General features: G+C 45.7%; 1 long non-coding RNA gene across 1 annotated transcript; it reads left to right on the top strand.

The window, feature by feature from the left end:
• The first annotated feature begins 6 nt into the window (after positions 1 to 6).
• Positions 7 to 25425, top strand: LOC142599249 (uncharacterized). The gene is made up of 3 exons (XR_012832878.1): positions 7 to 367; positions 23423 to 23490; positions 25311 to 25425. It is a non-coding gene; the product is annotated as an uncharacterized LOC142599249 (long non-coding RNA).
• The last annotated feature ends 1190 nt before the right edge of the window (positions 25426 to 26615 follow it).

The following is a 26615-nucleotide window of genomic DNA, read 5'->3' on the forward strand; positions in this document are numbered from 1 at the left end:
CGCCACCGCCCCACCCTATATTTGCATATACATGAAGAGGGCGGAGCCTCTGGCAATAATTCTGGGGCCCGGATGCTCGGCTCCTTGCGGTCTCTGCCCCACTGCCCCCAGGACATACCATTCCTCCTCTCAAGGAGAGCAAGAATACTTCGGGAGGGAAGTGGAGGGGAAGACATAGCCAGCGCTGACGGCGTTCTGCGGCCGGATTGGCCGCACGCCGCTTCCGGCGCGTTGCTATAGTTGTCGCTATCAACTTCCGGCCGGTGGTTGGTCAGGAGTGTGCGGGCCTGTTGTGAGGAGTAGCTGGTAGCGGGGAACCGCTGCGACAGCAGCCATGCCAGCCAAGGTGGGGGACAGGTACCGGCAGGTAAGGATCTGTCCCGAGGGGGCATCGTAGCAGGGCGGCGCCGCGATCCCGTGTGATAGCGCTGTGGTGACGTCACCACCGGTGCCGTGATATCACCCCCCGAATGTCGTCACTGTAGTGCCTCGTGCTGGGGGGCGGGATAGCGGTTCACACGAGGAAGCATTGCTCTGCAGCCCTGCTCTGGCTCTGCCACCCTCAGCTCCTGCTCTGAGTGGGTGCCACAGTGTCACTGGTGTGACACCAGGCCCACAATGACATCACCATTCCCAGTGTCACCACATGTTACATCACCCTGTCACCGAAATTCAGGAATAAAAGAAAACTCCTTAACACCAATTTAGCATTAAGAAGCAGGCATTTCCTTTATTGCAGCGCTGGGTGTCAGGAGGATAGTTCCTCTAATCAGGCACCCCTAATGCTGGTTCTCTTGTCATATTTATACACAAATATTACAAAGATTACAAAGTGGTACACTCCCCATTACAATGATTGGGTCATATTTCTTTGCCTAGTATGCAAACTAGAACACATGCTCAGTTCCTTTCTCCACCTCTATCTTTTGAGTAGGGGGTATAATTTGGGTAGGGGGCTTAGGGGTCAGTGGTCGTGGGGACCCTGGCCCAAGTTACCTTTCCCCTAGTTTCTCAATACTTCAGTGTTGGTAATTGTTTGCTATATGCCTCAGGGAGATAAGGATGCTCCTGGAGGCACTTAGTGTCCTCCCTTTCTGAAAAGTACGTACATAAGGACCTTGAGGTGTCTTGTAGCTCCTCCTTTTTCTCATGATGTGTATAGCAGGTGCTCATTCTAAGAATCGTTAGCCTTCTACCTAAAGTAACAATGAATAGTTTCTTATCACATATAAGTAGGCCTTCATTACAGGCCTATCTTTTTGGCTATATTTCCCCCCTTTTGGAACTTTTAAGATCTTTTCAGATTCTTTTAAGTTTCACCTTCACCTTTTTCTATCAGAGCCATATATATATATCAGTAGATAGATTAGCAGTAACCATACCTGTCCCGACAGGGCAAGACATCTTACATAGTTGACATACCCTTTCAACCCTGTGTAGCCCAGCTCGTTTCCCTCCAGGGCACCCTGCAGAACTGTAACCCTGCAGGGCTGGGTGGGACACAGGAGCTCAGCACAGCCACTCCTTGGCACTGCTTGCTGTGTGGTTACATCATGTCACATCCCTCTGTTCCTGCATGTTCCACGGCACTTCTATGCATTGCCACCCTACTCAGGCAAAATAGCACGTCTCAAAGCCGCAGCACCCCACGCTGCATCACTGTACTGTTGCATCCCTGTGAGACTACAAAGGTCTTCGGACATCATTATGTCACACCATTTTGTCACTGTTACAGAGTGTGACGCTTCTCTTCCAGGGCAGATTTTAATGCACTTGAGATGTCCCCAGTCTGTCAGAGAATTTTTAAGGGATGCTGAATTGAAAGGTTGAAATTCCTGTTTTTAAAAAGTTTTTAAAAATGCTTTCAATTATACTTAACTGTAACTTTTATCACTTTCCTTTTGTTTTACTATTTGGTCTTCTCTCAGTTCAGACAATGAAGTGAGGTCATCTGCTAACCTTTGTGGCCCTGACCCTACTCTGGGAGCAGCAGTGTGGGTGGATGTGTGTCTGTGAGACTTCACTGTCTGGCTTCGGGCTTTGCATGGGCATATCTGCATGCATTCTCTCACAGGATGAAGGGCTCAGTCAGATTCATTCCTGGATCTCATCTACTACTGGAGTATCAAAGTGTTTGATTTAAAAGCAGAAACTGACCTGGCAGATAAAACCTTTTTCATAACACGTTTAGGTCAATCCCAACGTATTTGATCTTTGGGGTGGGGCTAAGAGGGTTAGCATAGGTGGCCCAGAAGTGACCAAGAACAAGCAGCCTGCTTCCTCAGTCCAGAACACATGCCAGAAACCCATAACTAACTGACCAAGGAAAGCAGAAGGAAAAAAAGAGGGACTGACGGTGATGGTTCAGAACTGTGAGGTGATAGCTGAGATCCCTGGACCTCAGTGGTCTATGAGGGGGTCCAGACAGCAGGAGATTTTTCAACAAGGGAACAGCAACCCTTACTGATCATCTGATTCCCATCTAGTTACCCAAGGATGATTCATCTGGACTCTGGTTTATCCACACTAGCACTGTATAGACTCTGTACAGACCTATATGACTTCTGAAGCCTGAGCTAATAAACCCTGCTAAGTGTGAGCTGACTCTGCAGAGCCAGATCAGATCTCCCTGCTCCGGCAACCAAGGGTTGGAGCTCGAAAACCAGAAGTACTGAAATGGTTCTGCATGGGCCCAATGTCTCTGGGAGACATCTGGGTATTTCTGCACACGTGGTAAAAGGGCTTGTAGACTTTAGGCAAGAATAAGAGAGAGGATCACTGTGACATTCCTAATGCTTTTACTAAGAAGTACTAGTAATTATCAGGTCACAAAAGGCTTTATAAAGTTTGCAAATGGCACAAATTCAGAACCAAAGACCACATCCAGTCCTAGATAATGAAGATGTTTATGCTAAAATTGTAAAACCCATTAATAATAATATAAACTAAACCTGAGATGAAATGTTTGCACTGAATTTCAGTTTCTTTTCGTTTTAGAATTTCCACATAAATATTTTCAATCATTTTCAATAGCCATTATCTCAAATATTCTGAAATGGAGAGGCTTTGATTCACATGTTATTTGAAAAACTTAATTAATGTGCTCTAAAGGCATTAATTTTATTTTAAAGCTCTTGAAACATCATAAACTGTTTAAACTCTTTGGATTTTTGGCTTTTCACATAACTTTCATTACAATAGCTTAAAAGAAAATAATTTTAACTTGTCCTGTATTGCCTTTCCTATATTTGCCTTGAGCTTGTTAAATCTGATTGCTGTTTCATGTACTTTTATCTACTAGAATATTCTTGCAGCAGAGGAAGTGTGGATGACTAGCTGGCTCTGGAGTCCAGAGGCTTTTGCCTCATTTTCCCTGACTCAAAATATAGCCCACGTCTCAGTGGCTTTGAGAGTCCAGGGAGTGGATGACTGTGCCTTTGCACTACTCACTGCCCAATCAGGACCTGATGATTAGTATTTACTGAGCCTTGATGACCACTGTAAAATGAATTGATGACTCAAGGTCTGGATCACAGTTCTTGACAAGAAAATCTTTGAAAATAAGTGAGTAAGCTCCTGCACTTCTGTCATATATGTTCCTCTTCTCTGCCAGTGTTTGTAGTGACACAGGAAACAAGCCTGCTACTTGCCAGTGAGGCTGTTTTTACTGCTGAGCATAATTTCCATAGGCTTTCCATCCTTGTCCCTTTCATTGCAAATTCTCCTCTAGCACTATGCTCTTTTCACCTGTCCCTGTGCTTTTCATTCCTCTATTTCCTATGTATTGCTTTGTTCTGCTCTGCCTCCTCATTTTTCCATTGCTGACTACTTTCCCTTTGAAAATTTTCTTCCTGAGATTGTTCTCAAAGCCAAGATAGCTATGTGAACACTATCAGGTCCTTCCCTCTTACAGTGTGTCACTTCCAGCCCCTCCTTCGCTTTCATGGCTGCATGTTCTTCAAGTGCTTTGTGATCAATTCTTTTTTTCTTCTTTTCCCTTACAGGTGGTGGTTGCTTGCCCTTCTTCTGTGCCTGTCTTGCCTTCTCCTCTGACATCAGTTTCTTGCTTTATTTAACTCTTTATTTCCTCATCCAGGTGACTTCAGCCTCCAGTTCAGTCTCCAGACACCTGATGTCTTTTTCTTTGAATGGAATCTCCCATATTCTTGGGTGAAAATATGTCAAAAGCTGGTTGACTATCAGAGATAAAAGTAGTGGCCTTCTGGATGAATCATTAATTAGAAGCATCTTTAGGCTCTTGTATGTTTGTGTACATTAATAAGAAATGTGTTTCAGTGTTCAGTCTGTTAAAATAATTGGATGTGCCTGGATCTTTGTGTTCCCAATGCAGCTTTGTAAATAATACTTATGTATGCTCTGTACTTCAATAACATACTTCCTTTCAGATCTGTAATGTGTTATGCACAATTGAGCCCCACAGAATTTTGGGAAGATGCAGAATTGTGTAAAGGCATAAGACAACATCCCTAAATCAGACTGAAGGGAATGGAAGAATTAGATTCTCAGCTCTCCTGAAAATGAGGTCTTGAGTATGACAAGCAGGACACCCAGAAGTGTATTTAAAAACACTGACCTGTGTGGCATTGTCCTGGTTTCAGCTGAGAGGGTTCATTTTCTTCATAGTAGCTAGTATGGGGATATGTTTTGGATTTGTGCTGAAAACGGTGTTGATAATATAGAGATGTTTTTGTTATATGGACCTGTTGTTGCTGAGCAGTGTTTACGCGGGGCCAAGGCCTTTTCTGCTTCTTGCACCGCCCTGCCAGTGGGATGGCTGGGGGTGCACAAGGAGTTGGGAGGGGACACAGACAGGACAGGTGACCCAAACTAGCCAAAGGGGGTATTCCATACCATGTGACATCATGCTCAGTATAAAAGGGGGCTAGTCGGGGAGGGGCGGCAGCAGCTCCAGGACGCGTGGCTCGGGGACAGTCCAGCTTCGGGATGGGTCTGAGCGTGCGGTCTGAGTTGTACGGTCCTTGGGTGAGAAACTGCATTGTGTATCACCAGTTTTGTATATTCTGTTAAGTACTGTTTTGTTTTTTTTTTTTTTCCTTTTCCCCTCTCCCTTTGCTGTCCCAGTAAACTGTCCTTATACCAACCCACGAGGTCTTGCCTTTTCCTCTTTTCCTTCCCATTCTCCTCCCCATCCCACCGGGGGAGGGCGGGGAGAGAGGGGAGAAGGGGGAGGGGGAAGGGGGAAGGGGAAGTGAGCGAGCAGCTGCGTGGTGCTCAGCTGCCGGCTGGGGCTAAACCACGACAGGCATGTACAAGAACATGCAGGAAGTTGTTGATAGGGCAGGGAACAGCACCCCATTAGCCCTGTGTTAGTCCTATGCATGGTCCTGGGTGGTGAGAGGAAGTGGCCAACAATTGTGAGATTTAGAAAAGCAGTTATTTTATCGTGGGTATCAGGTATGCTGTTGGAGGTGTTGGTTCCAGACTTCCATGTCTTTGCTTTGTGGCTCAAGGAAAAGCCTTGTCTGAGCAGTGGAGAGCACACTGTGCTGCTGTGTACCTCTGTGGCTGAACCCACCCCAAGGAGAAGCAAGATTTGGCTATGCTTTCTTAACTGACATTGCATACACTTTGCATTTAAGGTGCGTAAAACCAGACTGGCTGGACTTATCACTTAGGGTCAACTCCACTGTCAGCAACAGGTAACTTATGCAGTTTTAAGAAAGCATCTGAATTTGGACAGCAAGGCATTTCTCGTTACACTTAACATGCACCCGCTGACACGTAAGCAGCTGCTTTGCTGTTCAGCAAGTTGTCAAAGAGAAACAATGAGACCTCCAAATGCAGTCTACAATCAGCCACATTTTACTTTTTAGCCAGCAAAGGCTATAAGGTGCTTGTTAGCTCTTAAACATGCATTAAACCATCCATGGAATATAAAATAAATGCTCAGTTTATTGTCTCTCAGAAAACAGATTATAAAATGTGTTGGCAAAATGTGAGGTGGGGAGGAGAATCAGAAGAAAAAGTTAAAACTTGTAGATTGGGATAAGGAGAGTTAAATAGGACAGCAAAGGAAGAGGAAAATAGCAACAATACTTAGAATATATAAAGCAGGTGATACACAATGCAATTTCCTCACCACCCAGAAGCTGATGTCCAGCTCGTCCCCAAGCCATGACTCCTCCCTGACCAGCTTCCCCCTTTAAATACTAAGCATGTTGTCATATGGTATGGAATATGAAATATCAGTGAACAGGGCACATTGCTTCTCATTTTCTGTCAGTTTATTATGCAGTGGGACCTCTTCAGCATGCGTCACCTCCTCCTCTGGCAACATTCAGAAATCTTTGCCTTCTGGCCAGTCCATGATCACTTCTAAGATTCCTGGGTGATTGGGGTTTCCTATTTGAGCCCGCTGTGTCATCAGTGCAACCCACTTCCTCCACGTAGCATCAGCTGCACGATGTGTAGAGGAGACCCTCCCTTTGAACATCCAGCCCAGCACCATCAGTCAGGGAGCTAAGAGGAGCTGTGCTTCAGTACCAATCACTTCCAAAGCGGCTCGAACCCCTTCATATGCTGCCAGTTTCTCTTTTTCTGTTGGAGTATAGCAGGCCTCAGATCCTTTGTATCCCTGACTCAAAAACCACAGGAGTAAACCTGGAGTCTCCCCTGGTGCTTGGGGCACCAGTTAAAATCGTTCTTCTTCCGGGACACCTGACAGAGAGGGCTTACAATCAGACTGTAATTTGGAATATGCATTCTGAAACCCACAACGCCTAAGAAAGCTTGTGTTTCCTTTTTGTTGGTCGGTGGAGACATGGCTGCTATTTTGTTGATTACATCCATTGGGATCTGATGGCATCCATCTTGCCATTTTATTCCTAAAAACTGGATCTCCTGTGCAGGTCCCTTGACCTTACTTCGTTTTATGGCGAAATCAGCTTACAGAAGGGTTTAAACTATTTTCTTCACTGTCTCAGGAACTTCTGCTGTGTTGCCCCATACGATGATGTTGTCAATTGTCCTGGTTTCAGCTGAGACAGAGAATTTTTCTTTGTAGTAGCCAGTATAGTGCTGTGTTTTGGATTTAGTATGAGAATAATATTGATAACACACTGTATTGGGTCTGGCTGAGATGGAGTTAATTCTCCCCACAGCAGCCCTCATGGTGCTGTGCTGTGTATTTGTAGCTAGCAAACTGTTGATAACACACCAGTGTTTTGGCTACTACTGAGCAGTGCCAGCACACATCAAGACTGTCTTTCCAACATTTCTTTTTCCCCAGCAGCAGGCTGGGGGTGGGCAAGATCTTGGGAGGGGACACAGCTAGGACAGCTGACCCAAACTGACCAAAGGGATATTCCATACCATATGACGTCATGCTCAGCAATAAGAAACTGAGAATAGGGGGAGGAACAGGGCGGGGGCATTCGTTGTTGTTTTTTACAATGTTTGTCTTCCAGAGTAAGGGGCACGCTTATTGAAGCCCTGCTTCCCAGGAAGTGGCTGGACATCGCCTGCTGATGGGAAGTAGAGAATAAACTTTGCTTTTTTTGCTTTGCTTCCGCATGTGGCTTTTTGCTTTAGCTACATTAAACTGCCTTTATCTCGACCCACGAGTTTGGGGTTGTTTTTCCATCTTCCTTTCTCCCCTCCCTGCCTTACTGAAGAGGGGAGTGATAGACTGGCTCTGGTGGGCACCTGGCCCCCAGCCAGGGTCAACCCACCACACACACTAATGTTTTCAGTTGTTCCTAGGTAGTTGTTGTGCCTTGTCATGGTTTTACCCCAGCCAGCAGCTGACTGCTATGCAGCCGCTTGCTCACTCCCCCCAGGCAGGATGCAAGAGAGAATCGGAAGAGTGAAAGTGAGAAAACTCATGGGTTGAAATAAAGACAGTTTCATAAGTAAAGCAAAAGCCGCGTGTGTAAGCAAAGTAAAACAAGGAATTCATTCACTGCTTCCCATTGGCAGGCAGGTGGTCAGCCATCTCCAGGAAAGCAGGGCTCCATCACGCATAACGGTTACTTGGGAAGACAAATGCCATCACTCCGAACACTGTCACCCCCCGTCCTTCCTCTTCCCCAAGCCCCTAATAAACTGAGCATGATGTCATATGGAATGGACTATCCCTTTGGTCAGTTTGGGTCACCTGTCCTGTCTGTGTCCCCTCTCAACTTCTTGTGTACCCCCAGCCATCCCACTGGTGAGGCGCTGTGAGAAGAAGAAAAGGCCTTTACTCTGTGTAAGCACTACTCAACAATAACAAAAACATGTCTATATAACAAAAACATCTCTATATTATCAACATTGTTTTCAGCACAAATCCAAAACACAGCCCCATACTAGCTACTATGAAGAAAATTAGCTCTATCATCTCAGCTGAAACCAGGATATGTCTACACTAAGTTAAGGACATTCAGCTTCTCATGCTCTTCCAGGTGCACAAGAATCTGGGAAAGCATAGTTAGGAAAGCTGACCCAGACTGGCCAAAGAGATATTCCCTACCATATAATGTCATGCTCTATATAAAACTGGGGGACCTACCCAGGAGGCAAAATCGTTACTCAGAAACAGACTGAGTGTCGAATTGTTTTATTTTCCTTCCATATGTGGTGAGCAATTGCATTTGTGCATCACTTGTATTATTATTATTGTTATTACTATTATTATTCTTCTCTTCGTTATCCTATTAAACTTTCTATCTCAATCCACAAGGTTTTTTCCATTCTCTTCTTCTCTTGTAGGGGGAGGGCTGAGCAAGCAGCTGCGTGGTGCTTAGTTACTGGCAGGAGTTAAACCATGACATCAATGTATTGCATGTGTTCTGGAGCTTCACCCTGTTCCAGTGCAGTCTGGATCAGTTCATTGGAAATGGTGGGGCTGTGTTTCCACCCCTGGGGCAGTCGATTCCAGGTGTACTGGACACCCCTCCAAGCGAAAGCAAATTGTGGCCTGCACTCTGCTGCCAAAGGGATTGAGAAAAATACATTAGTGATATCAATTGTGGCATACCATTTGGCTGCCTTTGACTCCAGTTCATATTGAAGTTCTAGCATGTCTGGCATGGCAGCACTCATTGGCAGCGTGACTTCATTCAGGCCACAATAGTCTACTGTCAGCCTCCACTCTCCATTGGCCTTCCGCACTGGCCATATGGGACTGTTAAAGGGTGAGTGGGTTCTGCTGATCACTCCCTGACCCTCCAGTTGACAGATCAGCTAATGGATGGGAATCAGGGAATCTTGGTTGGTGTGATGATGCTGCTGGTGTACAGTTTTGGTAGCGATTGGCACCTGTTGCTCTTCAACCCTGAGCAACCCCACAACAGAAGGGTCCCACGAGAGACCAGGAAAAGTAGACAGCTATTTAGTTTCCTCTGCCTCCAAGGCAGTTATGTGAAAAGCCCACCACTACCCCTCTGGGTCCTTGAAATACCCTCTCCGGAGGTAGTTTATGCCTAGGATGCACAGAGCCTCTGGGCCAGTCACAATGGGGTGCTTTTGTCACTCATTCCCAGTCAGGCTCACTTCAGCCTCCAGTAGAGTCGACTGTTGGGATCCCCCTGTCACTCAAGAAATAGAGATGGGTTCTGCTCCTTCTCAGCTTGATGACATTAGGGTACGCTGTGCACCAGTGTCCACTAGAGCCTTATACTCTTGTGAATCTGACGTGCCAGGCCATCGGATCCACACAGTCCAATAAACCCAGTTGTCCCTCTCCTCCACCTGGCTGAAGGCAGGGCCCCTCTAATCCTGCTCATCATATTCGCTACTCACTTCTTGCAAAAATGACTTAGAGGTCCCTTCAGGAGGATCATACGTACGAGTAGGCCTGCCACTCAGTCTGGGGGACTGCACACTGGAAACAGGAGTGACATTTTTCCTGGGAGAATCCCCTTTTGTGACTGTTTTGCCTTGCAACTCATGTACCCATGCTTGTAGGATCGAGTTAGGTTTTCCATCCCACTTCCTCATGTCCTCTCCATAGTCACACATGTAAAACGACAGGGTGCCTTGTGGTGTGTACTCACTATATCCTCTCTTGAGCAGAGGAACACTTACTCCTAATAGCTGAGATACTGGTCCATACAGGTGGGGAGTGGGACATATTCTCTTTGAGTTGCTGGACATTCCAGAACAGTTTCTCCACAGCTGAGATGAGGTTGGAAGAGATACTTTCTTTTTCTTGCCAGAGTCGGCCAGCCACTTTGTCCACTGTTGGTCCCTCTTTGCCTTTCCAGTCCATTACTGCCAGTGAGTTGGGATGTGATGATGGTGCGCTCCGTACAAATTTCTGGCACATGAGTCATGTGCATTGGACTTCATCAGGGTCTGTGGGTAACTGCCCATTGTCCGGATCATAATAAAACATCTCCTGCATGGCTAATTCCCTCAGGTACTGGATACCTCCCTCCATGGTGGCCCACTTTCCTGGACAACATACAACATCTTCACTGAAGGGATACCTTTCCTTCACACTTGACAGGAGTCACCTCCAGAGGCTGAGGGCTTGTGTCTTTTTCCCTTGTTAATGCCCCCTTCCCTAGACAGGGATCCCAGCCTCTTAGCTTCCCTACCCTCTAATTCCAGGCTACTGGCCCCATTCTCCCAGCATTGGAGCAGCCAAGTGATAATGTGCTTGCCTGGATGGTGGCTGAAATGTTTTCGTATATCTTACAGCTCACTTAGGGACTGAGATCAGGTGATTACCTTTGTTTCTGCCTCTTCCTCCTGTTCTTGTGATGGTCCTGGTTCGTCATCCCTTACTAGACTGAACTGATTTCGTTATGTATTTCTTCTTCTGTATAGGGGCGACTGATACCAGCATGGATTGTTTTTTTGGTTCAGCTGCAGTGCCTGTCGCCAGGGTTTGAGTAGCCACAGTGCCTGTCATTCTGTTTTCTTCCCCCTGAGTGTGCTGCCTACTATTGAGCAGCATTTGGTAGATACTAGCCAGGGCCCAGCACAGTGTAATCAGTTGTGCCACTTTGAAATAGCCACAGCATTTTCCTTTCAAATATTCTATCACTTCATCAGGGTCCTGTAGTTGTTCAGGAGTGAAGTTGCAAACCATTGGGGGTGAGAAGTTCTCTGGATACCTGCCCATACTCTCCCACATGCCATGCCATGCCATCCATGACTATCCAGCCTCGGGGAAGATCTCTGGGTGATATTCTTAAGACAGTTTTGTGTAACCCTAAAGAAGACCTGAAACATGTTCGGGATACATAGCGATAAGAGCATGCTGGCTTGAACATTCCAAGGGTATTCAAAATTCTCAAAAGCAGCTGTAAACAGCCTGAACGAAAAAGGGCAGGTGAAAGACTGGGAGAAAGTATCTCCCTCTGTCTTCCCCATAGATTGGGTGTGATTATTAATCAATTCTGAGAGATGTCATCTCAGGTACGGGTGTGACAGCAAGGCCCCATACAAATATCCGCTTAGGCTCATGACCAGTGATGTTATCATATCATAAGTCAATATCACACAGTACAGTAAAATGAGAATCCTGACCCCTCTCCCGCAGGTGATAGAGAGTGCCGCAAGGAATACATACAGCATGTAACGGTTTATATACCACAATCATGTGAACAAACATAACACCATTGTGACCAGCGACTATTTAATTAATATAATAAATACTTATAACTTATTTGTATTAATATGCTCTGGTCAGATCTGTCATTATCTCAACCCTTTGTGCCCCACGTTGGGCACTGTCCTGGTTTCAGCTGAGAGGATTGATTTTTCTTCATAGTAGCTAGTGTGGGGATATGTTTCAGATTTGTGCTGGAGACAGCATTGATAATCTAGAGATCTTTTTGTTCTATGGACTTATTGTTGAGCAGTGTTTACACGAGGCCAAGGCCTTTTCTGCTTCTTGCACTGCCCTGCCAGCGGGATGGCTGGGGGTGCACAAGAAGTTGGGAGGAGACACAGACAGGACAGGTGACCCAAACTGACCAAAGGGATATTCCATACTATATGACGTCATGCTCAGTTTATAAGGAGCTTGGGTGAAGAGAGAGGGGGGGCAGCGGCGTTCGGAGCAATGGCGTTTGTCTTCCCAAGTAACCATTATGCGTGACAGAGCCCTGCTTTCCTGGAGATGGCTGAACACCTGCCTGCCCATGGGAAGTGGTGAATGAATTCCTTGCTTTGCTTTGCTTGTGCGCGCAGCTTTTGCTTTACCTATTAAACTGTCTTTATCTCAACCCATGAGTTTTCTCACTTTAACTCTTCCAATTCTCTCCCCCATCCCGATGGGGAGGGAGTGAACGAGCGGCTGCGTGGTGCTCAGCTGCCAGCTGGGGTAAAACCACGACAGGCACCAAAAAAGACTGTCATACAATCATAGAATCATAGAATGGTTTGGATTGGAAGGGACCTCAAAGATCATCTAGTTCCAACCCCCCTGCTGCGGGCAGGGACACCCTCCACTAGACCACATTGCCCAAAGCCTCATCCAACCTGACCTTAAACACTTCCAGGGAGGGGGCCTCCACAACCTCTCTGGGCAACCTGTTCCAGTACCTCACCACCCTCACAGTAAAGAATTTCTTTCTAACATCTAATCTAAATCGACCCTCCTTCAGCTTAAACCCATTACCCCTTGTCCTGTCACTACACTCCCTCATAAACAGTCCCTCACCATCTTTCCTGTAGGCCCCCTTCAGGTACTGGAAGGCCACAACTAGATCTCCCCAGAGCCTTCTCTTCTCCAGGCTGAACAACCCCAACTCTCTCAGCCTGTCCTCATAGGAGAGGTGCTCCAGCCCTCTGATCAGCTTCGTGGCCCTCCTCTGGACTTGCTCCAACAGCTCCATGTCTCTCCTGTACTGGGGCCCCCAGAGCTGGACGCAGTACTCCAGGTGGGGGTCTCACGAGAGCAGAGTAGAGGGGCAGGATCACCTCCCTTGACCTGCTGGTCACACTTCTTTTGATGCAGCCCAGGACACGGTTGGCTTTCTGGGCTGCAAGCGCACACTGCCAGCTCATGTTGAGCTTCTCATCAATCAATACCCCCAAGTCCTTCTCCTCAGGGCTGCTTTCAATCCATTCCTCGCTCAGCCTATAGTTATGCTTGAAATTGTGCTGACCCTCATGCAGGACCTTGCACTTGGCCTTGTTGAACTTCATGCGGTTCACACGGGCCCACCTCTCCAGCCTGTCAAGGTCCCTCTGGATGGCATCCCTTCCCTCCAGGGTGTTGACCACACCACACAGCTTGGTGTCATCAGCAACTTTGCTGAGGGTGCACTCGATCCCACTGTCCATGTCACCGACAAAGATGTTGAACAGTGCCGGTCCCAGGACCGACCCCTGAGGAACACCACTCGTCACTGTTCTCCACTTGGACATGGAGCCGTTGACCACAACTCTTTGAGTGCGACCATCCAGCCAATTCCTTATCCACCGCGTGGTCCATCCATCGAATCCATGTCTCTCCAATTTAGAGACAAGGATGTTGTGCGGGACAGTGTCAAATGCCTTGCACACGTCCAGGGAGATGACATCGGTTGCCCTTCCCTTATCCACTGATGCTGTGACCCCATCATAGAAGGCCACCAAGTTTGTCAGGCACGATTTGCCCTTAGTGAAGCCCTGTTGGCTGTCACCAATCACCTCCTTATTTTCCATGTGCCTGAGCATAGTCTCCAGGAGGGTCTGCTCCATGATCTTGCCAGGCACGGAGGTGAGGCTGACCGGCTTGTAGTTCCCTGGGTCTTCCTTTTTACCCTTCTTAAAAATGGGGGTTATGTCCCCTCTCTTCCAGTCAGTGGGAACTTCACCAGACTGCCAGGACTTCTCAAATATGATGGCGAGTGGCCTGGCCACTTCATCCGCCAGTTCCCTCAGGACCTGCGGATGCAACTCATCAGGTCCCATGCACTTGTGCACCTTCAGGTTCCTTAGATATTCTCGAACCTGATCTTCTCCTACAGTGCGCGGTTCTGCATTCTCCCAGTCCCTGCCTTCTGCGACCTGGGCAGTGTGGCTCAAGCATTTGCCAGTGAAGATTGAGGCAAAGAAGTCGTTGATTACCTCAGCCTTCTCCATATCCTGGGTAACCAGGTCACCCGTTTCATTCTGGAGGGGACCCACATTTTCCCTCGTCCTCCTTTTCTCACTAACATACCTATAGAAGCTTTTCTTGTTGTCCTTGACATCCCTGGCCAGACTAATTCCTGTCAGGGCTTTGGCTTTCCTAACCTGCTCCCTGGCTGCTCGGACAGTATCTCTGTATTCCTCCCAGACTACCTGCCCTTGCTTCCACCCTCTGAAGGCTTCCTTTTTTTGTTTGACTTTGCCCAGGAGCTCCTTGTTCATCCACAGGGGCCTCTTGGTGTTTTTGCTTGACTTCCTCTTTGTTGGGATGCATCGCTCCTGAGCTTGGAGGAGGTGACCCTTGAATATTAGCCAGCTGTCTTGGGCCCCTCTTCCTTCCAGGGCTTTGTCCCATGGTATTCTACCAAGCAGATCCCTGAAGAAGCCAAAGTCTGCTCTCCTGAAGTCCAGGGTAGTGAGCTTGCTGTGTGCCCTCCTCGCTGCCCTGAGGATCCTGAATTCCACCATTTTGTGGTCACTGCAGCCAAGGCTGCCCTTGAGCTTGACATCCCCTACCAGGCCCTCCTTGTTGGTGAGAAGAAGGTCCAGCATGGCACCTCTCCTCGTGGGCTCCTCTATCACTTGGAGGAGAAAGTTGTCATTGACACATTCCAGGAACTTCCTGGATTGCTTGCGCTCAGCTGCCTTGTCCCTCCAGCAGATGTCGGGGTGGTTGAAGTCCCCCATAAGGACCAGGGCTTGTGAGCGTGAGGCTGCTCCTGTCTGCCTATAGAGGGCCTCATCTGCTTGGTCTCCCTGGTGAGGTGGCCTGTAGCAGACCCCCACTATGATGTCCCCTGCCCCAGCCCTCCCTTTAATCCTGACCCATAGGCTCTTGGTGGGCTCTTCCTCCATCCCCAGGTGGAGCTCCATGCACTCCAGCTGGTCATTGACCTAGAGGGCAATGCCCCCTCCTCATCTGCCCTGCCTGTCCTTCCTAAAGAGCCTGTACCCTTCCATCCCAACACTCCAGTCATAGGAGCTATCCCACCATGTCTCTGTAATGCCATGTCCTGGTTCTGGCAAGGATAGAGTTAATTTCACAAGGAGCCAGGACAGGTGAGCCAAGCTGGCTGGGGGCTATTCCATACCATATGACATCATGCTCACCATAAAAGGGGGCTAGTGGGGCAGGGGCGGGCTCGGTGTGGCTCCGTGGACTGGTGGAGCGTCTGGTCAGTCCTCGGATCGGTAAATCGTTCTCTGTTATCACCCATTGTGAATATCTGTTATCCATACTGCTGTTTATTGTTTTCCCTCTCCCTTGCTGTCCCAGGAAACTGCCCTTATCCCAACCCCAGAGGCTTTGCCTTTGTTTTTCCGTTCTCTTCCCCATCCCGCCGGGGGAGGGGTGAGCGAGCGGTGAGTGGCACCTAGCTACCACCTGGGGCTAAACCACATCATGCCAATAAGGTCATAGCCTTGCAGGCACACACATGTCTCCAGCTCCTCTTGTTTATTCCCCATGCTCCGTGCGTTCGCGTAGAGGCATTTGAGTTGTGCCCCCGATGAGGCTGACTTATTGGCTGGGGTGGCTGGAATTCTTTTGATGTATCTTCCCAGTGTTACCCCATTGGTTCCTGTTGCATCCTGAGCCCCTGGCTCGTCTTCTCTAGTCTTCGAGCATGCTGTAGTGCATCCAGCATGTCTCTGAGCAGTAGGCCGAGGGCCCTCGCCAGTGCCCCGTCCCTCCAACCTGGGCACATCATCCCACAACATGTCGCTGGCAAGCCTGATGTTATCCCCCTCCCCCTTTGAGCCTAGTTTAAAGCTCTGTCGATGAGCCCTGCTAGTTCCTGGGCAAAGATCCTCTTCCCCCTTTGAGAGAGGTGAATCCCATCAGGGTTCATCAGGCCCGGTGCCATGTAGGCCGCCCCATTGTCAAAGAACCCAAAGTTGTGGCATTGACACCAGCCACGGAGCCATGCATTTATGGACTGCGTCCGCCTGTTCCACCCACCATTGCTGCCCTCAACTGGAAGGAGGGAGGAGAATATTACCTGCACTCCCGAATCCTTCAGTGGCTGTCCCAAGAGCCTGAAGTCCCTTTTGATCGCTTTCTTGTTGCGTGTCTCTGCTTCATCCCCACCCACATGGAGGCGCAGCAGTGGGTAATAGTCAGAGGGCTGTACCAGGCTGGGGAGTTTCCTAGCGATCTTCTTGACATGGGCCCTGGGGAGGCAGCAGATTTCTCTGAGAGGAGGGTCTGCCCTGCATATCGGGCCCTCTGTACCCTTCAGAAGGGAGTCCCCTACAACTATAACTCTCCTTTTCTTCTTTGTTGGGGTTGTCACAACCCAAGGCATGGGCCTTTTGGGCCTAGGTGCTACCTCTGGAGTAGCCTGACTGTCATCCATATCCTCGCTCGAGTGGCCTTCCACAGCCAGAGCCTTGTACCTGTTGCACAGGGGTACGTGGGACTGCGAGGTGGGTGAGGAGGAGAAGGTTCGCCGCTTGCCGCACTGCGCGTGGATGTGTTTCCATTCGCTGCCCTCTTTAAGGCTGCTGCCTTCTGCCTGGCAAGGGGAGGATACAGGGTCCCCTTCACTTTGGCTTTGGTCTGTTTGATCATGCTTTAGCCCCAGCCAGCAACTGAGTACCACGCGACCACTCACTCCTCCCCGCCGGTGGGATAGGGAGGAGAATTGGAAGAAAAGTTAAAACTCATGGGTTGGGATAAGGACAGTTTACTGGGACAGCAAAGGAAGATGAAAATAACAGCAACAATTCTAATAAAAAATATACAAAGCGGGTGATACAGAATGCAATTTGTTCATCGCCTTGAACCTGATGCCCAGCCCGTATGTATACAAGTACACAAGCAGCGACTCCTTCCTGACCAGCTTCCCCCTTTATATACTACACGTGATGTTATATGGTATGGAATACCCCTTTGTCTATTTTGAGTCAGCTGTCCTGGCCATGTCCCCTCCCAGCCTCCTGTGAAAATTAACTCTCTCTCAGTGAGATGGTTCAGCCCCAGCCGGTAGCTAAAAGTGCCACGTGCTGCTCGCTCACCACTCCCCCGGTGGGATGGGGAGGAGAACGGAAAAACAACGGCAAAGCCTGGAGGGTTGGGATAAGGGCAGTTTCCTGGGACAGCAAGGGAGAGGGAAAACAATCAACGACAGTACTGGTAACAGATATTCACAATGGGTGATAACAGAGAACGATTTACCTATCCGAGGACAGACCAACAGGAGGGGACACTCAGCCTGTCCCTGAGCCACAAGGAGCCCGCCCCTGCCCCCTTTTATGGTGAGCATGAGGTCACATGGTATGGAATAGCCCCCAGCCAGCTTGGCTCACCTGTCCTGGCTCCTTGTGAAATTAACTCTATCCTTGCCAGAACCAGGACACTCAGCCAAAAACCAGGACAGCTATTTAGTCAAGAAGGCAGGTACTGATAGTCCTGTCTATTTTGTATAAAATCGGTTAATGAGTCTCAGATGAGCAATTAGTTGCTGTCACATTGCCAACAAAAAGATAGAGTAATCTCTCTCTATCACTGTGGACAGAGTAAGCAAGAAGGACAAGACTTGAATGGATGGTTGAGTATGATGCTTTATTTTCCTCATTTCAGGCCAAGCTGGAAGCACATTGCTAGGATGTTGAGGGCAAAACTTCCACCAGACATTGCATCTCTGATACTTCCCCTCCAATTATATGTTTCTGGGATGCAGAAATAAGATAGCTCTTCCTAAATGCCAGTCTGGTAGTGCCTTTTTCATTTACAGCAATATCCTTTGGAAAGTAACCAGTAGTTTATTCTTATTTTAATTTTCCTGTTTTATAACTCAAAAAAAAATATTTAGAGGAATTTCACTTGGAGACAACCTGAACATCATATCAAAAAAATACATTTAGAAATGTTTGCTGGATAGGCTAGCAACAGGAAAACTTCCTGCTGAAGCACTTGATTTTGCAGTTATTTTAATCTCCTGATGGCTTCTCTGCATTAGAGGAAGCTGTGGCAAGGGAAAGGAAAATTAAATGGCATTTAAAGCATTGCTTTTCAGCTGTTTCCTCTTTCCATCTGTATCATCCTGTTGGATTACTGTATCTTTGCTGTAGTCAGTAGTCAATTTGTCTTGTAGCATAGTCGATGCTTGGCCCAGGGAGGAATTTCTAAGTGCTGGAAGAAAGGTCCAGAAAAGAACAGTCACTTGAGTTTTCTATATCGATAATTTAGGTATTATGACTGTTATGGACTTCTAATGTCTTTTCACTGTGGGAACTATGATAATCTGTTCATTAATGTACAATGGTCATCAGATTAAAACATGTTTAGAATGCATAAATTCTCACTTTGACATTTTTTGCTGTAGCAGTGGAGCACCTCCAAGGGTGTCTGGAGTTATGATGATGACCTGGAGGTGAAAAACTCCTTATAACTCTTCAATGCCTCCTACTCATTCCTTAGTTCCCTAGTAACAACATCTCTTTTTTCCTAATATAAATTCCTCATAATTATTCACACTCCTCTTCTTATTAATTATTATTATTAAAGGCAGGGACAGTAGCACCATTATTAGGAAGATTTACGAAGACTGTTGATTCTTTCTGTAGCAAGACCATCTTCAGTTTATATAGAATTTGCCAAAATTTTACTGTTTGGATTGAAATATTCTTTGCTGAGTGACTTAGGCTACATCAGGAAAAAAAATTATTCTGATGCTGAATAACATAAACCAAAATACTAGTAGCAACTTATTGTCTAAACTCTGTCCATGCTTGTAAGCCTGGGAGAGCTTAAGTAAGGCAGGGAATCTACAAAAACCAAGGTGTGTAATTATGGAATTAAGCTGTGTATCATGATGCCTGTGCCCAATGGGATGAATTGAAGGTTGTCCCAGCAACCTTAATTCTCACATTTTCTGACTTCTGAATGCCTCTCTTTGAGATGCTAATAATAGTCTGTTAACTTAATTTTTTTCTGTAGCTAATTATGTAGCAGCAAAAATGTGCTTGAATTTGAGAGATGTGTATGAAGGCCAGTCCTTGTGAGCATCTTGCTAGTGAATATACAATCATTATGTTGATTCACAGTTATAATTTATGTATTATTTGTATTGTGGATCCATTTGTGACCCCTTCCCTGTTGTACAAACACTGTGTGATGTGGAACAAAGAAATAGCTGTCAGAGCAAAAGGATTACATGTTAAATAATAGTTTATGGATAATGCGTTGATATAGTAAAAAGAAGAATGAGGAAGCAGTAGCCATCGTTCTGAGCAGTGCTGGCAGGACACCAACTACCTGGGTGCTGTTGAGGACTTTTTACAGCTAATGTGGCAGAAAGGAGTTTTAAGGAAAGCTATGAAGGAGGACAGTATGCTGGCTTTGGAAAGATTTACAAGGAGCAGGAGCTTGCAAAAGAAATAGCAAAAGGACAAAGTGCAGACACACCAATAAAAAGGAATGTTGGGACCACTTTGTTCAGCAAGTGGCACAGCAGAAGACTTTGTGCTATTATCTGAATTAGGAGGCGGTGTAACAAGTTATTCTTGACTGATCCATGTTTGTTACCCACCTTACTTTTAATAGTTTTAAACAGATCTACTTGTTCTGATGAGTGTTCCCTGGTCCTAATATTGCCAAAGTATTAGCATCTCATCTCTTCATGTTTGTGTCATCTTCCAGCTGGATTCCAATGTTTTTAGCTACTTTGGCATGAACCTTCTGTCACCTCAGGCACTTTGCTAGCATAGGCTACAGCACATCCCCGCAGGAATGATGCTTGCATCCCGAAGGCTGCCTTCTGCTTTTTATACTGGCTTCTGTAGAGTATCGAGTCAAGTAGAGTTGCAGTCTTTACCTTCACTGGCCAGAGTCCAGGATATCCAACAAATATGATATTCAACTTTTGTCATTGTTGAAGTAGGTTTCTGTGATGTGAGGGATGTTTTATCTAGGCAGGAGATGAGAGTTTTGCTGAAGGACCCTTGAACAAGCTAAGCACCAACATCCTCCTAGTCCCTTCTACCACCTGCCAGACGAACCTGCACTCACTTGCTCCAGGTATGTCTGTCTTGTCTTTGTGAACCACATATGGAAGAAAGCCCAGGGGCTACACTGGTCAGTGCACACTGGTTCCTGTCTTCCCTCCTCAAGTTTAGCACTGTTTTGGAGTGGGCTAACTAAGTCTGTACTATGCAGCACTTGGCCAAGGCTCTGTGTGATAGCCACATAGCCCTAAGGCATGATTGTTAGGGTTGGAGGGGGGCAGTTGGAGGGTTTTTTAGTTCAAAATACCAGAGATGATAAGTGTGGGGCCAGTTCTGTTTAATATCTTTATCAGTGATCTGGATGAGGGGATTGAGTGCGCCCTCAGTAAATTTGCAGACAACACCAAGTTGAGCAGAAGTGTTGAGCTGCTTGAGGATAGAAAGGCTCTACAGAGGGATCTGGACAGGCTGGATTGATGGGCCAAGACCAATTGTATGAGATTCAACAAGGTCCTGCACTTGGGTCATAACAACCCCATGCAATGCTATAGGCTTGGGGAAGAGCAACTGGAAAGCAGCCTGGTGGAAAAGGACCTGGGGGTGTTGGTCGACAGCTGGCTGAATATGAGCTGTTAGTGTACCCAGGTGGCCAAGAAGGCCAATAGCATCCTGGCTTGTATCAGAAATAGTGTGGCCAGCAGGACTAGGGAAGCAATTGTCTCCCTGTACTCGGCACTGGTGAGGCCGCACCTCAAGTACTGTGTTCTGTTTTGGGCCCCTCACTACAAGAAAGACATTGAGGTGCTGGAGTGTGTCCAAAGAAGAGCAACAAAGCTGGTGAAGGGTCTAGAGAACAAGTCTTATGAGGAGCGGCTGAGGGAACTGTGGTGGTTTAGTTTGGAGAAGAGGAGGCTGAGGGGAGACCTTATCGCTCTCTACAACTACCTCAAAGGAGGTTGTAGTGAACTGGGTGTTGGTCTCTTCTCCCAATTAACAAGTGATAGGATAAGAGGAAATGGCCTCAAGTTGCTCCAGGAGAGGTTTAGATTGGATATTGGGAAAAATTTCTTCACTGAAAGGATTGTCAAACATTGGAACAGGTTGCCCAGGGAAATGATTGAGTTACCATCCCTGGAGGTATTTAAAAGAGGTGTAGATGTGGTGCTTAGGGATGTGGTTTAGTGGTGGACTTGTTAGTGTTAGGTTAACGCTTGGACTCAATGATCTTAAGGGTCTTTTCCAACCTAAATGATTCTATGATTCTATGAACATCTTAAGGAGCATGAGTCTCTACAAAGATTCCTAGACTCCTCTCATGATTCCCCTTCATTATCAAAATTAAATATTCACTTCTACCATCTGCTTCCTATGTATTAAACAAATAAGCAGCCACAATGACTTTGACCCAGCATCCCTAAGTCTTGTTTCTAAAGCCCCATTACTTGTTAAGACTTGACAATAAAAATTCAGAAAATATTTTCAGAGGAGAACAAACTGTAGCAGAGATGTGATGCTGCGACTTTCAGTATTGTTTCCCTTTGTACAAGCTAAAAGTCATGTAAAATTGCTGTTACTAACAAGGCATCAGGGATTATTTTTATTCCAGAAGATACATATTAAAAGTGATGAAAAATGAGCAGACCAGTACATTTCTATGCTTAGAAAATGTACCTCACTTTGAAATACAAATTGTATTTCAAGCACAGGCTTGACACTGGAGACCCCACAGCTGTAACATCTCACCACTGGTCAGTTAGAGAAATGCAGATATGCAGATCTGTAGACTGGGGAGCTTGACAAAGCTGGTTTTAAGGGTAACAACCCACCCCCACCCCCCAAAATAGTATCTAACACACTTTTACATATATAGTAATTTCAGATGTAATATGGAACACTAGACCAATGAAGAAAGAGAACGGTGTGAGGGGAAAGGTAATTCCGGCAAGGGGAATTGCGACCGCTGACCCATGGACTGTCTACCCCAATTATACCACCTACTCAAAAGATAAAGGCAGAGAAAAGAACTGAGCATGTATACTAGCTTGCATGCTAGATGAAGAAATCTAAACCAATCATTTAATAGAATAACAATGCATATGTATTAGAAAGATGAATATGTTAATTTTGTATGTATAAATAACCACTGATTTGGAGCTTTGGTGTGCTGTCTTGGGACAGACACCCATATCTGCACAAACATGCAATAAAATACCTCTGCTCTGTGTGTACATTGGTGTATTGCACACTGGGTAACCAAACCCCCAGTTTTGGGACAACATTTTGATTGTAACAAATTCCATTGAATCATTCTGTTAAATTGGCTGATGATTAAGGCTGTTAATAATTATACAACCTAATCTTGTGATCTATCTCAAATATTAATAAATCCTAAATTGCTGCTAAACCGAAGCCCTGTAACAAAATCTCATTCATGACACTGATGTTCTTCTGAAGAAAATCAATAAACCCATGGGAGCTTCCCCCCCCCCTTTTCCTTCCCCCTCCCCTTTTCCTTCCCTCTTCTCCTCTAGTATCCCCTTCTTTCCTGTCACAAAGTCAAACTTTTCCCAAGTAATTCCTCTGCTTTTCCCATCCATCCCATCTGATGTAATCTGGGATCCATCCTGAGACTGTTCTTGCCAAGGTCTCTAATGGCATCTCCTTTGATTTATCAGCTCTCCTCTCGAAATAGAGTACCTTCCTTCTTTACTTTCTGGGTTCTTTGTCCTATCTGTCCCTCAGTGTCTTCTCAAAAGGATCCTCTTCATTTCCTCTTCTGCTTTCTGTAAAGTTTTCATAAAGCTTTGTCACTGGTATCCCTCTGTTATTCCTTAACCTCCAGGTAACCTCCCCTAGATATAATCTATAAGACTCCCTGTAAACAACTATTTCATTGCTTTCCTTAAAGCCTATCTTAAAATTTTCTTTGCTGTGATGTGCTTGGGGAGTTAACAGTGGCTAACTTCTCAGCTGCTCATCAGTGTTTTCCATGGTTTTTCAGCACTCGTAGCTTTGTAGGTGTAGATCTGCTGTCTCTGGGCTCACCGTGACATGCAAGCACGTGAGGCAAGAGCAGCCTTTCTGTGTGTTTAAGTAAGGCACTAGAACCCTCTGTGTGTGACATTTAGGTGTATCACAAATAGGCAGTAACAAGGATAGAGCATAGCATTTCTTCATGCTGATAAACTGTTGTCTTGTATTATGAAAGTGATTGCCTCTCATTCAAATTCTTTATACACAAAATACCGGTATATTTGGCTTTTGAAACTTACCATTGCAGCAAACATTAGTAAACACATTAAACTTTTATTCTGCTTTGGTTAAATTAGGAAACAATATGTTTTGAAGCTTTACATTGGATATGTTCTTGCTTCAGGGCCAAGTGGACCTTCAGGAGGAAAGGCAGTATCACCAAGGCCTGCCAAAGCTGTATCTAAAAAATGGGTAAGAAAGATCCACAAATCCAAGAGTCTTAAAAAATCTTTTTTGCTTCTTTATCTATGAGATGCAAACTAGATTCAGTCTGAATAATGGCATGTATTATAGAATTGGTAACATTCCAATTGCTTTAGCAGTAAGGGGTTGCTCTAGATTTCCACTGAGAAGGGAATTACACTAGCAAGTTAGAATAAAAATGGCAGCTAAAACAAAGGCACAATTTAGGTAAACTGCAAAATGAAAAGACTAAAAAAAATGTTGGGATGTAAATTCCAAAATATAAACTGACATAGACTGTGAGAAAACTGCCTTCTCAGTTTAGAAAATTCAAAACATAGCCCGTACTCACTTAATTAACATAGAAATACAAGCATTAGATAAAATAGTGTTAACTTTTTGACTGTTAGCCTCATGATAATGTTTTTATTGTCGGGCAAATAAATTCTTAGAACACCCTTATTTAATCTACATTCCTCTTATTTAGCTCCATTGGCATGGATGGAAGAAGGACAACTTACATGCCTTAAACAGCTTTTCACTGTCTTAGGACAAATCAGTCTTGTTAAACATTCCTCTTTTGACCCTTTAAAAGTGGAAAGGTATTTACTTTTAAATGAAAAAAATAAAAAGGTTAAAACCACAACACTTTTTATCTGCTTCACTAGGGAAAACAGCACTGAACTAACTAGCATTGAATTGTGTATGATAAATGTCCTGCAAGCAGGTGTTCATGTAGGGAGTGTTAAATCACAAACAACTGTTCTGCTGTCATAGTCTCTTGTGTATCAGAGCGCTTGACCTTCCTTACAGCTTGCCTCATTTCAACTCCCTTGAGGAAAAAAAGGCTGCAGCCTGTGACTTTCCCTGAGCGTATAGTATATGCAGAATTCTCTGTTACTTTCAGCCACTGCACGTTTTTACACAGCATTATGCTTTTTATCTTCGTGGCACTCTGCAGATAGCAAAGTTTTGCTGTGTCCAGTCTGTACCTGCAAACAGCCTGCACTTATACATACCCTGGACTCAGCAGCAGCTCCATATGGCTATAAAGTTTAACAGACATGAGAGAACTGTATTTAAAAGAATGATTGATTTATTTTAAATCAACTCATTACACATTTCGAACTGAGGGAGAAATTTTGCCCGGAGCAGTTAAACACTTTAATCAGCAACTTCATGTTCTGGCAGCTTATCTGTAATGACAATTCATTGAAATTCATCCCCGCAGTGTTCCCTTTCCCATTAATGGTATCATATCATGACATCAACCCAAGTCCAGCCCAAGGAGAGTGGCTCTCTGTCTTGGGAGAATGCAGACCCACTGGCCTTTGCAAGAAAACGATTAACATTCCTCCAGGAGCCTCATCCCTGCAGCTTTGTATCTTGAACTAATTTCTAAGTGTAGCATATAGAATAGCACTTCAGAAGTAATTGCAGGTCCTTGACTTGTGCCCTTAAGTAGTCCTAAAGCATGCCTCATTTGGGTATTATATGGTCAAAAGAAACAGAATTGCCAACTTTTAAACTGAAATTAAAGTGAGTTTTGTTATTGGAGTTACTCCAGTTTTGTTACAGGCCAGGAGTTATCTTCAGACAGCAGGTTTTCCAACCCGCTGAACTCTTGCTGACAAGTGTAGCCATTCAACACTCTTCAGATTCAGGCCTGCCATTTGGGGTTATCTGCTCTGCTCAAAGCACAGATGGACAGGGAAATGCTGTTTTGTCCTCCTTGCTCCATGCCTGGAGAAGTGCTGCTTTGGGAGGGAGCAAAACAATCACAGTTGTGCACAGTTGGTGCACTAATGGTCTTGTCATTCCTGTGCTAGGATGAAGATGTCACCACTGAAGCGGGAGAGGGGGTAGATGGATCAGCAGCAGCAAAGACTCTAAAACCCCCAGATCAACTGGAGTTGACTGAAGCTGAGAGTAAAACGGTGCTGTAGTTGTCATGAAATATGTACAAAACTCCATAAGCTGAAGCCTACCTCTTACCTGTTTGTTTTAGAGGAAATTCGTGAGAGTAAAACTCCAGTACTTGCTAATGTACAGCACCTGCAGTATAAACTAAACTGGCTATCAGCAGGAAAACAGGGAGAATGTGCTTTGAAGCACAGCTCTAGGCTTAAGACACTGTAACTGTAAGGAGTTGATCCAAGAGGGGAATGGAGCTGGGGCTTCCCTCAGATAAGGAGGGCCCCAGAGCCAATCCTCAGATTTTCAGGGGCAATCAGGAGTGTGATACACAGGACAGGGAGGTGTCCTACAGTTTTATTGCCATTTTTTCTCAGCTTGGTTCAGCAGGATTGTAGTCAGTCACCCTTCCAACTGCAGTTGTCTCTCTCTTCTCACTGCCATGTAAAATGCTAGCATTGCTCCCTGTCCTCCAAGTAGCTCTGAAAGGTAAGCTATATGTAATTCCCCCTCTCAGGCAGTGAAAACAGTTAACACTAGTACTGTTTTTTGTTTGCAGTGGTCAATCCTGCAAGCACTGCTACTGAGCTTAGTATTTGGACAGTGTATGCTTCAAGACACAGGTAGTCTTTCTTGCCCTATAGAATGCAGCTAGCATTTTTCAAGTGCTACCACAGCTTAGGTAAGAATTAACATGACAGCTAAAGAATTCAAGAAAGCCCATTGAAATACTATGGTAGGAAGCAGGATGACTGTGTTCTGGATTCCACTCTGAGCTAGCTTGGCTCCAAGCATTGTTCTTGTGGAGGCATCAGCTGCACATGAGGTATCTGCAGCAAACTGAACATCATAGAACTGAGCGTAAAGAACCTGGTGATTTTTGTATGCTGCACGTTGTCTTAACAGTGGAGTTTTATTTACAATTGTGGTGGGTTGACCCTGGCTGGATGCCAGGTGCCCACCAAAGCTGCTCTATCACTCCCCCTCCTCAACTGGACAGGGGAGAGAAAACATAATGAAAGGCTTGTGGGTCAAGATAAGGACAAGAAGAGATCATTCACCAATTACCATCATAGGCAAAACAGACTCAACTCAGGAAAATTAATTTCCTGCCAATCAAATCAGAGTCAAGTAATGAGAAAATAAAACCAAATCTTAAAAAACACCTTCCCTCCACCCCTCCCTTCTTCCCAGGCACAACTTCACTCCCGATTTTCTCT

The sequence above is a fragment of the Balearica regulorum genome, chromosome W (assembly GCF_011004875.1).
Source record: "Balearica regulorum gibbericeps isolate bBalReg1 chromosome W, bBalReg1.pri, whole genome shotgun sequence".
Taxonomy (NCBI): Eukaryota; Metazoa; Chordata; class Aves; order Gruiformes; family Gruidae; genus Balearica; species Balearica regulorum.